General features: G+C 43.9%; 1 protein-coding gene across 2 annotated transcripts in view; it reads right to left on the reverse strand.

Moving 5' to 3' along the window:
* The window catches only part of LOC126279066 (focal adhesion kinase 1), a 743693-nt gene that overhangs the window by 566190 nt on the left and 163502 nt on the right, over positions 1-14001 (reverse strand). The window lies entirely within an intron of this gene.

A 14001-nucleotide genomic window follows, 5' to 3' on the forward strand; every position in this document is an offset into this window, starting at 1 on the left:
TACGTAGCGGTTTGTAATATGTTTCTATGTTCTTCGCTTAATACTTGTTCTCGAAATTTTGTATGGATAACTGACGCCTACCTTCGAGAATTTGCCAATTCAGGTTTTTTCTGCAGTTCCCTGGCGCTCTCCCGTGTATAAAAATAAGTCACAATTCCTACTGGCATTCTTTATTTGCTGATATGAGTCCCACACGCTTCAGCAGTATTCTAGGACGGGTCGCTTGAGTGTTCAGCAGGCTGAGAGACGAGGTAGGAAACGAGGTACTGGCAGAATTGAAGCTGTGAGGACGGGTCGTCAGTCGCACTTGTGTAGCTCAGTTGGTAGAGCACTTACCCGCGAAAGGCAACAGGTCCCGAGATCGAGTCTCCGTCCGGCACACATTTTGATCTGACAGGAAGTTTCGTTTAGCGGGCTGTCTGCCACCTGTTTTGCCTGTGATCGAGCCTAAGCGATCACTGCGTTCCATATCCCCACAGACTGTTACAGCCACGTATGAGATGACTGATTCCAGTTGTGATTCACTGACATTGTAGACATAGGAAACGATGTTTCTTTTCGTTTTCTGAAGTGCACAATTTTACTTCTATATACATATAAAGGAGGGGGGGGGGGGGGGAGGTAGGAAGGATTCACACTCACAGTAGTGGAAGTTTCAAAACCTAACAGGTTTTTTTTTTTTTTTTTTTTTTTTTTTTTTTTTTTTTTTTTTTTTTGCATGTAAAGTCTCTTCATTTTTCAATAACTTTTGGATGCCCCTGTTAATGCAGGTACATTTTCTTCGTAAGTAAGAGGAGATTCTTCGATGAATTTTGGAGAGCATACAAACCATAATTGCAGGTGTTTGAAACTCTATAATTTATTTATTTACATTGTTAATAGATCTGGAAAATTCTAGATTAAGGAGGTTGTGTTTTATATTCATATAAAGTTTGAAAATAATAGGACTTTTGCGATCTGAAGTTTTCCCGGCGTATTTCCTATTTGAACCGTTCTTGGGTATCCGATACCCGGTCGGATACCCGAGAACTGTTCAAATAGGACTTTTACTCTGATTGTTTATGTACCTACGTACACAAATTTGTGTTTTGTGGAAAATGACCGTTCAAGTTTTAGCTTGTATTCGGTATTCTTTTAGAACACTCCAGCACCATAAGGAGGTTCTTTCTTACTATCTGTATAAGTCTTTCTTCCACCTCACATCCCTATGATGCACTCTTTTTGATTCTGTCAACTCCAAAAATGATTTATCTGCTTTCACTACACGCTCTCTGTCTATCACATCCAAAGCTTTCATACAGTTCACGCTGGGCTAAGATACTATATTCTCTAAAAAAGTTCTTGTTTAGCGCACCATCATTAAAACATGAAACTGTATCATAAACATCAATATCAAGTGCATTTCTTCCCACAAAAGTGGTTTTTGGCAATCCTTCCCATACACATTGGTTTAAATGTCCATTTGGGTTTTGCCTACCACCAATTAGTTTTCATTAGGTCGCTGAATGTAAGTCTGGCGGCTTCTGTTACAGATATTGGTCGAGAATTCCTGCGATGATTTTCTTTACCACCAGCAATTGATCTTTGGTAGCCACATCATGATTCACTTCCCTTGAAGTGAATCACAACTGGAATCAGTCAAATCATACGTGGATGTAACAGTCTGTGGGGATATGGAATGCAGTGATACCATAGTTGTGGATAGGTTTATTTTCTGTGGACATTTTGTGGAAATATAAGGTCCAAGATGCTTTATTCATGTTTTTACTCCCTGTATTCCTTCTTATTGCCAAGTCATAATATATCTGTAGCTTGTCAATTTCTGTATCACTCAGTCGCCCTCTCCCTTTTATTTCCTTCCCCTCAGATTATTTTCTTCCTGATGAATCTTGTCTCGGCTTTCTACGTCTAGTGCCAAGTCTTTTCTGTACATGCCCCACACATTCTAATTCCTGCACATTAGTCTTATTTCCATGCATAGCATGTCACATACCGCAGTCTGTAGGATGCAACTGATCTGGTAAACATGCTGACAACTCTCTGCACTTTCATACACCACCTGAGTCTTTATAGTTCGTATTACATACATGATCTGGAATCCCTTTCACTGACTGACAAAATTTGCTCAAAGCTTCACATCTAGTACTTTGCCAGTGTCAATAGCTGTTTACTGTAACAACTCCGTTGAACAAAGTGGGCTCTCTTTTTAGCCAGGTCCCATCAAAAGCGGCCAGTATGTCCCTATCACCATCACTTTCGGCAACAGGTTTTCAGCAGCACTTCTCGTTGATGATTCTGCAACGTCTTGTACTCCACTAAGCAATAAGCCACAATATCTCTCAAATTTTGATAGAAGTGGTGGAAGATTCAATACAGCACAAAACGTTCTTGCTGCCTTCTGTCTCCTATCAACACAGCGCATACCATACGGTACCTTCTCATTCACATCACGTCCTTTGTTTATGTTTGTAGATGTCGTGCAAACCGTACCAAGGTTGCATTTGCTGTACAGTTAAGTGTGTAACAAGCCCTTTCCTGACATTCTCATGTTCCACCACAGAATCATACTGCACACTAAAGCAATGCTTGCACACAACATTGTCCAATATTGACTGTGGCAGTGTGTTAACATCAACAATAATATTGCACGAACCCTCAGATACACAGCCTCCGTTTTTATTACCGCCAAAAACAAGTTCTCTTCTTGAGGCACGCGGCGGTGGTTCGTTTACCGGCACCAAGATGTTGCAGTCTTCTGCACTGGTGTAACATTTGTTGAAGCATGCTTTACTCTGAATCTGTTACGCTGGTGACGTCGCTTGCGGTTGAAGCAACGAATTCAAGGCACTTTGCGCCATAATATGCCACAATTGAGCACAAAACAACGCAGGCAAAAGAACATCGATTAAGAAATTCACAAAACCACATTGCAAGACTTTCAAAACAGAGAATAAACAAAAGCAGCGAACAAAACAATACACGTCGATACCAGCGAAAAAAGTATCGATATCGATACTCCTTTGTGTCTGTTACGACAGACAATCCTTGCAAAAAAATATAGATTTGAATTCCACAACGCGAAATACAGTGACGTATCAAAGAAGAATGCTGTGCGAAGAGGCGTAACGCTGCACTTTGGTACACTTAAGATCAAATGAAATGTCTTATATTTCCTCAGACATGTATGTTTCACAAAGTCTTCAGCACGATGTGCACTAAAAATGAGCAAATTATTGAAAAATTGACCTTTTAAAATTTTTGTTAAAGCAGACTGACAACTTTTGCACTACTTTGAAATATTTTCAAACTCTGAGTAACTATTTGCGCAGCGTTTTTTAGACAATACTTCACTGCAGGTAACTGCGTCATCTACAAAAACTTTTAAATTACTATCAACGACTTAAATGCCTTGTGTCATGACTTTGTTTCATACCAAAGCGACGATACTGAATGGAAGGGTGACTGTTTCTGAGCACCAGTATATGTAGGTGCATATTCTACACGATAAGTCACTAGCTGGACGTGCAACTGTATTCGAAAATAATTTTGCTGTAAAATACGCATTATTAGGTGTTTCTGTACCTTTGTGGGCGCATGAGAGACATGAAATCAAGCGAAGTGAATCCAAATACTTCCAAATACTACCAGAATAATTCAGTGTGAGTGGAGAGTGTCTGTGACAGTTTCAAAGCCGGCCGTTGTGGTCAAGCGGTTCTAGGTGCTTCAATCTGGAACCGCGCTGCTGCTACGATCGCAGGTTCGAATCCTGCCTCGGGCATGGATGTGTGTGATGTCCTTAGGTTAGTTAGGTTTAAGTAGTTTTAAGTCTAGGGGACTGATGACCTCAGATGTTAAGTCCCATAGTGCTCAGAGCCATTTGAAACATTTTGAAGAGTTTGAAAATTTCATGAAATTTTCTTCTAGAATTCAAATCCAGAAAAATAATCTGCCATCAAAATACTATAAAAAAACTTTTACTAAATGAAGAGTTGGAAGTGTTCAGTATCTCAAACGCCTATTGCCGCGAAAACGTGGCGTACCCAATTATACCTGACAAGTGCAACGCATCTTTGATTTGACCTTATGTACTCTGTAACACATCATTACAAAAATTTTAATTATTACAAATTATGATTTTCTATTTTTTGGAAGTGGAAATTTAGTCACGTATTAAGGGGTTAATTAATGCACTTTAACACAAAAAAGGCCCACCACGTGGGGTTATCTGAATGGGATGGAAATCGGTAAATGTGATGCACATGTACAGGCAAACAAATGACGACAAATTCAGAAAAAAAAAAACGGATGACTTATTCAAGAGAAAGAGCTTCACAAATTGAGCAGACCAGTAACACACCGTTCGACTTCCGGCCCTTACAGAACAGCTATTCGGCTTGGCACTCATTGACAGAACTTTTGGATGTCCTCCTGAGGGATGTCGTGCCACATTCTGCCCAATGGGCGTTAGATAGTCAAAGTCCCGAAATGGGTCTAGGGCCCTGCCCATAATGCTCCATACGTTCTCAATTGGTGAGAGATCCGGCGATCCTGTTGGCCAAGACAAGCAGTAGAAGCTCTGGCCGTGAGCGGGCGGGCATTATCTTGCAGAAATGTAAGACCGAGATGACTTTCCGTGAACAGGGCCTAGAATATCGTCGACGTACCGCTGTCCTGTAAGGGTGCCGCGGCTGACAACCGGGGGGTCCTCATGAAACTGAGTGGAACCTCAAACCATCACTCCTGGATGTCGGACCGTATGAGGGGCGACAGACAGGTTGGTACACCACTACCGTCCAGGGCGGCTCCGCGCACGTCTTTCGTTGCTCATCGCGGCTCATTTCGAAGCGGGATTCATCATTCAAGATACTTCTACTCCAGTCTCATGATATCCGGGGCCGAATGTGCGCGACATCTCTGCAAATGTGATTATTGGTGTACAGAGGTCGCTGGTACTCGGCGCATAGGGCGACGTGAGCTCAGTCCTCTTTCTGTGAGCCTCCTATTAATGGTCCTTGTGGTCATTGAAGCACCGTTTGCACATCGGATCGATGAAATTATGAATCCGAAGCTCTGAGTGCCTCTCTGACGATTGCTCGCTCCTCGCGTTCTGTCGTCCCTCTAGGTTGACCGCATCCTTCTCAATTATATGAAAACAATACAAAAATTCATATTTACCGACACAAGAGTACAAGTTGTCACAGTTTTGTCTACCAACAACTGATTCAAACACACGTAAAAGTAAATGAGACAACTGTCATTTATCGGTTCACACCATTACGTAAACAGCATTACAATCACTTTATAAAGTCGAATCTGTTTGGTAAATAGAAGACAAGGAGTTGTTTGAGGGAACTGACATCCTATACTCAGCAATGTTTTCAAAAAGGACAGCCTTTCATAGATTTAGGACACGAAAACAGATGTTGTTTACCTGAACTTCCGACTCAGAACCACACTCATATGCAGGAGAACCGCGAACATCGATACGATGTAGATGGAGAGATAAACAGACGTGGTTGAAGACGAGCTGAAGGTGGATATCGCTGATCGGTCCACATGCGAGTCCGTGAACCCCGGCTTGCCTCCTCCTTAGCACTGTGTTCGGCCATGGTTAACCCATTGCTGCCAACATCATCTGAGAGTGGCATCGCTCCTATTCAAATGTAGACGGATTCGCCGGCTTTTTGAACCCAGTTACCCGTTCTCTATCAAATACTGACCTCTCCGTATATTGTTCACGCGTATGTCTATGCGGCATAGTTACTGTCCACCTGTTTACACAGAATGAAATTCGCAAAGACTCTGTGCCCTGGTATCGACATGTCCTCTGTTTACCATTCTTCCAGAAGCGCGTGAAATTCCGCTGCAGTCATAACTTGATCCGTCGGTCGCCAACGTTTACAATTCTGCTTTTTACGTCGATGCTTGCCTGAATACCAATTTGTGACTAATTTACAAATTTGTATAGTTCCTTCGTGGTGCGACTTTTTCTTGGTGTATTCTGTAATTTCTGAAGTTAGGTAAACCAACACTTACTGCATAATAGGCTGTAAAATACATCGTTGTAAATTTGCAATTTATTGACGCAGTCGGCATGTAAATCTAACCTTTGGTTTGAGTGTTATGGAATTTCTAATCGAGCAGAGCAACAGAATTCAGGGAGATGCAACACAGCCGTGTTTGTTGCCCAGATTTACGCAAGATGACGAGAAACAGCAGCGTTAGAAGTGGGGCCGTGTGCCAGAGAGAGGTGAAAGAGGCGTACCCAATGTTTTGGAAGTTGACGTAGAAATAGCTGCGGCGAAACTAAAAAGTAAGACGCTGTTTAAGGAGAGAGACACCCCTTAACAACATTCTGGACTCGTCCCCATCTCAGAAAGGGGAATGACGCGAAATATTCCGCCAGTAAAAACACGGTCAGGGAAAGAAACGTATATCCCACATTTTTGGCAAGAGTGACTCCGAGTGAGCAAAAACGACAGTCACTGTTAGACCTAATATAAAGTCCCGCGTGGCAGCATTAGTTCTACAGGCGTCATTCAATATTCTGGTGTAATGTTCGCCTGCTGGGTTATCTCCAACTGGCTCCTTGTATCGTAGAGTACACAGTAGGGAGACGATTACTGAGAATTAGTGACTCCCCCCCCCCCAAGGCTCGATGAATTCTGGTGTGACGTACATAAATCTTTCATTTTGAATACCTTCGTTATGTATACCAACTCAATTGGCACAATGGCTCAACAAATAGTCTGTTTTTACCAGAAGGGTTGCGCACTTATTTTTCTGGCCAACCAACATCTATACTGGCCAGTCATTTCATTCAGAGAGTGCGCATGCCACCAGCAAGAGCACGACGCAGAACTTGCGCGCAGTGAAAGAGAAACTGGTAAGTTTTGCAAGCTGCAGACTCACTGACGTGTGTCGACTTGCAGAAACAAACAGGTGGGTTCACTTTAGAACGTGATTGTGCATGTCTGTAGCTCAAAACGCCGCCAACGTGTACAGTCCTTTTTTGGTAGAGACGTTGTGTGAGGTGACTAAGTTAGAAACTGGCTGGTAACACGATGCGGACGACTTATTGGTGAGGTCCTCTAAAATCGCGCCGTCAGCAGACTCCTATTCGGCCACACAAGGAACGATTCGCAAGCTACTTGCTGCTTTCATTTCAGTTGATACGCTTGCGGAACGCGTATCAAAGAGCTGGAGAGGGCTTTTACGGTTTCGACGAGTGAGACGTCCTGAAGAAAGTAGCCGTTTCTTATTGCAGCTGGCAGAGCTAATAGCTATTGCGAGACGACTTTGCTTACAGAAATGGACTTGTCTATGATTGATTGAAGTGGCAATAAGCTGCGCTGTTTCTGTGCACATCAGCGTGTCTTGCATTTAAGCGATTGTTGAGCTTTCTATTTTTTAAGCAATACTTCGACTTAACAAGCCCACGGCCCAAGCATAAAAAACAGACAAGGGAATGCGATGGTTTCGGGGAGATGACGTTTCACCGCTGACTGTCACGCCATTTCGTGCAACATGCAGATCATATCAGGAGTTTGGCACACTTACAAGCTGCTTTACGCATTACAAGTACTGCAGAGGTGACTTAGAGAGCCTCAAGCGTGCTGCTGTACAGCGACGTTCGTACCTACAGGTTTCCGAATTCTTGTTCAAATGGTTCAAATGGCTCTGAGCACTACCGGACTTAACTTCTTCGGTCATCAGTCCCCTAGAACTTAGAACTACTTAAACCTAAGTAACCTAAGGACATCACACACATCCATGCCCGAGGCACGATTCGAACCTGCGACCGCAGCAGTCGCGCGGTTCCAGACTGAAGCGCCTAGAACCGCTCGGCCACCCAGGCCGGCTTGTTCATCCATAAACATGGTAAGCAGAACTCTGCAGTCGGAGCCACTTCCTAAGTTGTGTTTTGCAATGTCAATTCTATCTCTTCAGATTCTTGAAAGTAGTCGTCTTGACAAAGGATAGAGTTTCGGGCCTCCTCCAACTTCATCTGGGTTTCCAATATGGAACCGACTTCTGTTTACGTCTCCCAAATTGTATTGATATACGTACACACATCAAAAAAAAGTTTTGCCTCACCCCGGTGCCCATAACTCCTGAACATAGGCGTTGACTGTATATATTGTATCAAAGAAACAGTCCCTTTGACTGTTCAGAGAAGTCACTAAACCTGCCCAAAGATGTAAACAACCATGCATTAGACGGAGGGGTCCGACAGTAAATCAGTTCCAGTCACTCCACGGCTCGAGTTGTCTATTTCATCCATGCCTAGACGTTCAATACCAATACCGCGGTTCGATCGCGTCCGCATTGTTACTTTGTGCCAGGAAGGGCTCTCAACAAGGGAAGAGTCCAGGCGTCTCGGAGTGAACCAAAGCGATGTTGTTCGGACATGGAGGAGATACAGAGAGACAGAAACCGTCGATGACATGGCTCGCTCAGGCCAACCCAGGGCTAATACTGCAGTGGACAACCGCTGCCTACGGATTACGCCTCGGAGGAACCCTGACAGCAACGTCGTCATGTTGGATAATGCTTTTCGTGTAGCCACAGGACGTCGTGTTACGACTAAAACTGTGCGCAATAGGCAGCATGATGCGCAACTTCACTCCCGATGTACATGTCGATGTCCATCTTTGCAACAAGACATCATGCAGATGGGCCCACCAACATGCCGAATGGACCGCTCAGAATTGGCATCACGTTCTCTTTACCAATGAGTGTCGCATATGCCTTCAACCACCAATCGTCCGAGAAGTGTTTGGAGGCAACCTGGTCAGGCTGAACGCCTTAGACACACTGTCCAGCGAGTGCAGCAAGTTGGAGGTTCCCTGCTGTTTTGCGGGTGCATTATGTGGGGCGGACGTACGCCGCTGGTGGTCATGGAAGGCGCTGTGACGGCTGTACGATACGTGAATGCCATCCTGCGATCGATAATGCAGCCATATCGGCAGCATATTGGCGAGGCATTCGTCTATATGGACGACAATTCGCGCCCCCATCGTGCATATCTTGTGAATGACTTCCTTCAGGAACGACACCGCTCGACTAGAGTGGCTAGTATGTTCTCCAAACATGAATCCTATCTAACATGCCTGGGATAGATTGAAAAGGGCTGTTTGAAGACGACGTGACCCACCAACCACTCTGAGGGGTCTACGCCAAATCGCCTTTGAGGAGTGGGACAATCTGGACCAACAGTGCCTTGATGAACTTGTGGATAGTACGCCACGACGAATACAGGTATGCATCAGTGCAAGAGGACGTGCTATTGGGTATTAGAGGTACCGGTGTGTACAGCAACCTGTTCAAATGTGTGTGAAATCTTATGGGACTTAACTGCTACGGTCATCAGTCCCTACGATTACACACTACTTAACCTAAATTATCCTAAGGACAAACACACACACCCATGCCCGAGGGAGGACTCTAACCTCCGCCGGGACCAGCCGCACAGACAGCAATCCGGACCACCGCTTCTGAAGGTCTGGTTGTATGGTGGTACAACATGCAATGTGTGGTTTTCATGAGCAATAAAAAGTGCAGAAATGATGTATATGTTGATCTCTATTCCAATTTTCTGTACAGGTTCCGGAACTCTCGGAACCAAGGCGATGCAAAAAATTTTTTGTTGAGTGTATTTAGAAAATTACTTAGCTATTTTTGCGAATTTTCGTTGAAAACTTTAAAACATTACATCACTCAATTGATTTCTAGGGAGGTTACAAAAGTAGGCCGTTTTCTTAGAAAATCTTGAGTAAAGCAGACATTAATCTGGAGATTGTCTTGAACACGACATTGTTTTCGAGTGCTCTTCTAGGCATTGTCCTGTTGAAGGTGGTGTGCCGTTGCCTTCCTCCGACCTATGAATTGACCAAACCCTCCGGTTTTTGGGGGGCGTGGATTCCGAACCGCGACATAACTCGGCATTTTTCACATCAACAAACATTGCCAGAGGTGAAACAAGTGATCAGTAACAGATAAAGATCCTAGGACTGACTGGGGATCGAAACCGAGAACTTCTGATTCCTAGTCCGGCATTTTACCACTGATCCACTGAGCCACATACAGAAAATCATAGAAGCTTCTACACGAACGACTGTCTGGGCCAAAATCGACTACTAAACGTGCGTGCGCGTTTCGTGGCTACATGTGAATCAGCAACCAACCACGATGCGAGTGTGTCTGTGACGTCAATGATCTAGATCGTGCCGAGTGTGGAGTTCTACACTTCCGTGTATGCTACACACTTCGCATGCGCAGAGACAAGGGACTATGGCGCCATCTATTAACATCGGATATTACAACCTGTTCTGGTCGTGCTCACTTCTATCATAGGAATGGATTTTGTGAGTTCTTAATCTACATTATGCTGTCTGCTTTGCTTTCGTGGCACATCGAAAAGTTACACAAAGTCCTCGTATTTTTCCTATCTAGTGCTCTACAAGAGAATGAAGCATCTGAAAACAAAAAGTATTTGTTTCACAGAGAAAAAAACCCTGCACTATACATAAATAACAACGTAAACAGATAGGCCTGCTATAATGAAAATTATTACAACAGCGAAAAGGTCAGAATTATTGGACGTTAAAATAATTTTCGTTGTCATTTGGCACTTAGCAAGAATCAAAATACAAAGGCAAGAAGGCGTTGAACATATTGTCTGATGTATTTACAAGTATACATATTCTCTAGCAAATAAACGTATATGTTCTGAAATGTTTACACTCTTTATATTCTTCAGTTCTCAGAAGTGTACAGAAATTAATTCCTACGCGAGCTGTGACAAGAACGTCCACTATGAATTCTGCTTTGGTCATTCATAAACTCTATTGTCATAGCATGTTCCTACACTGCTACTGTATTTCGTTTTCCGTAAAAAGGATAATCCTCAGAACCTCACTTTCATCGTTCAGATGCCAAACTGCACCGATGTGGGAAGTCTGTCGCTAGTAAGCCCTGCTCACGCTGTAAGTGACAAGGTTCTTAACCATTATGGAGAATGTTGCACAAGGTCGTCTGGCTTCACTGTACTGGCGGTCCATCACAATTTCCTCCAATTCTGATGTTCCAGCATTTCGGATTACGTCCTTCATCATTTCCTGCTTCCTGAAACGACCCTGTCTCAGACAAACGGCGAAACACTGTTGCAAACATTAAATGTTGTGGTTGCTGTCGGCGGGATAGGTCTCCTGATACAACCATGCTGCCCGCCGCCAGTTGCCATTCGCCTTTCCAGAAGTAAACACTTTGTCGCGAAGCTCTCGATTCGGGCGAGGGAAGTGAATCGAAGGCGGAAACCATGCGTACTGTAATTCTGGCTGCATGGCGCAACGCATATTAGACCGCAGTCTCTGAAACAAAATATGATCAAATAAATGGTCTCTAGCAAGTAAACCACGCATTTCAGGACATGAGTTCATTAGACCTTTTTTTGTTCCCTATCCTGTCGTCGATCAAACCCTAGAGTTGGCACATCCTGGAATAAACCACCCCGTAGAATGTTAATATGCAGCACGAGCAATGTCAGGAGTAACACAAATGCCAAGGACACCGCAAACATAGACGGTGGGGTTCCACGTCCCAACTCTCCTCCACCTCTCACGGCCTTCTCTCCCACCACCTCTGCCACACAGAGAACTGCGCTAGTGTTTATACTTGTTCTCTTAATTATTTATGTAAATATCATCTTTTACTCTTAGATTGATTGCTTTTAAATATTCTTTTTTAATGGTATTTCTTTGTTTAAAATTTTTGGTTAAGTATTTTAACATAAATATTTTCTGCGGGAGCAATTATATGAGGCTTTTCATCCTAGGTCATGTATTTGGTTTCTATTTCTTCATTAAGTTCTTTCTTTGATTTTATCTAAAAACATAATCTTTATTTTAGGCATTTATTATTTAATGATTGACTTCTGAGGTTTTTGTTAAGTGGGATTTTTTAATTTCATGACAATGTCTTTAATTTTGGACTGAATACCTTTTATTTTTGTATCTTTTGTACCGTATTTTTCTTCTTTAGTAATTTATTGTAGAGAGTATTATATGATGTCGAAAAGAACATATTTTTATTACTGTTGTTTTAATACATATTCTTTCAGCAGAGATTTGAAAAAAATCTTATGGGACTGAACTGCTAAGGTCATCAGTCCCTAAGCTTACACACTACTTAACCTAAATTATCCTAGGGACAGACACACACAGACCCATGCCTGAGGGAGGACTCGAACCTCCGCCGAGACCAGCCGCACAGTCCATGACTGCTGCGCCGTAGACCGCTCGGCTAATCCCGCGCGGCACAGTTTTTAATTATTAGTCCAAATTTAATTAGAGTTTTATTAGTACGAGGCGGTTTAGGATGGGTTTCTTACTGTTTAATTATTGAATATCAAAATGTAAAATTTTATGGTGCAGGTATACCAATTGTTTTACCAACTCGTATTGGTGATGTTGCTATTTTAATTTATATTGCTTCAATGTTAAATTTTGGAGGGTGAATTTACATGTACTTTATTATTTGTTTTGTAGTTATTGTGAAATAAAGCTTATTACTACAGTAATTCGTTTAACGACTATTAATTAAGATAGCTCAACTGCACCCAGTCCGCTCCTCTGCTCCATCGTTTCGCAACCTACGTTCACGGTAATTCCAGACGGCCGCAAGCCTACCAAATACTGGTCGTCCCTTAGAGGCTACTAAGTAATGTGTTGGGCAGCGTCGCTCCTGGCAAGTCCCACCAGACTGCCGACACTACTGTCCACGTAGCTAGTCCAGCAATTCTGCTGTAGCTGGACGCGTTACTTCGTCGGAACTATAACTTGGCATGCAGGCTCCCTGGTTCTGATAGGTAGTGAGGGTGCGCGACTCGTGTTCTTGCCGTTATTGCTTCACATCTTCTCTTGGCAGTAGTGCCGTCTCGTTTCTTACACGATTTACTGGCCGCACTAAATTGCTGGCTTGCCTGCCCCTGAGTGGCAGCAGCAACAGCAGCGCTTATCGATAAGAGGCTACTATCTTTGGAGCGACCGCTAGTATTTCCGGGTCGACGTGCGTCGGAAGTTGAGTGGGGACGGAGCAGCGGTGAGGCCCGTACAGCCATGACTCGCCCAACCGTTGCCGGCACGAGTGACTTCAGTGGGGACGACCTTGGTTGGTCGTCTCATCGGACGACGTATATTTGGTTGCCGAACGCTTCCGGGTTCTCTGTGTGTGTCGACCTGTGATTCGTCCTAGTTTCTCCGCAGTGACTTGGTTTAGTATTGTTCGTGGAAGGGGTTTCGTGTGTAGCTTGTGTGGCTTTGACTGAGCTGTTATGTTAATGCTGTCTCCGTGCTGGACTGAATGAGTCGGGTGGCTGGCACAGAGCAGCGAGGAAGCCTCCGCGGGGCGGGGTCAGGCCAGGAGCACTGGCGGCGCGCACGCGCGGTCGGATCGTGAGGCGCCAGCTGCGAGAGCTACAAGTCCGTTGCCCACCGAACCTGGACACTGAAGCTGAGTCATCAGTTAACCTGTTGTGAAACCTCAACTGCTGTGATATCTCTTCGTTCATTGCTGAGAGATGCTTCCTGAGCCGTTTCGGCTAGCAGCAACGTAGGGTATGTTGGAGTCGGCGAAATTTTGCAGCCGTCTTCTTGTATGGTCTTTAACTATTAAATTGGTTGTTACTTATCAGTGAAGTGCAACAGCGCTATTTTATGCCTTGTGGCCGTTAACGCCCCAGTTACCAGCCCTGGTCGTTAGTGAAGTTATCCGGCAGTGTGTTTTCCTTGCCGTGTTGATTCTGTACGGCACGGCATGTAGTTCGACAACCTTTTAGTTGTTTGTTCATTTTTTCTTAAGAGTGGTTATTGTGCCTTGGCTGTTTTTAGACGCCAATTTTGAAGACGTAGTGCGGCTGGAATCTTCGTCCTAGGCAGATATTTTCTGTTGTACCATTGGTTGGGCAGAAGGGAATTGATTAGGTTGTTGGTCGGTCTTTCA

Source organism: Schistocerca gregaria, chromosome 6, assembly GCF_023897955.1.
Source record: "Schistocerca gregaria isolate iqSchGreg1 chromosome 6, iqSchGreg1.2, whole genome shotgun sequence".
Classification (NCBI taxonomy): Eukaryota; Metazoa; Arthropoda; class Insecta; order Orthoptera; family Acrididae; genus Schistocerca; species Schistocerca gregaria.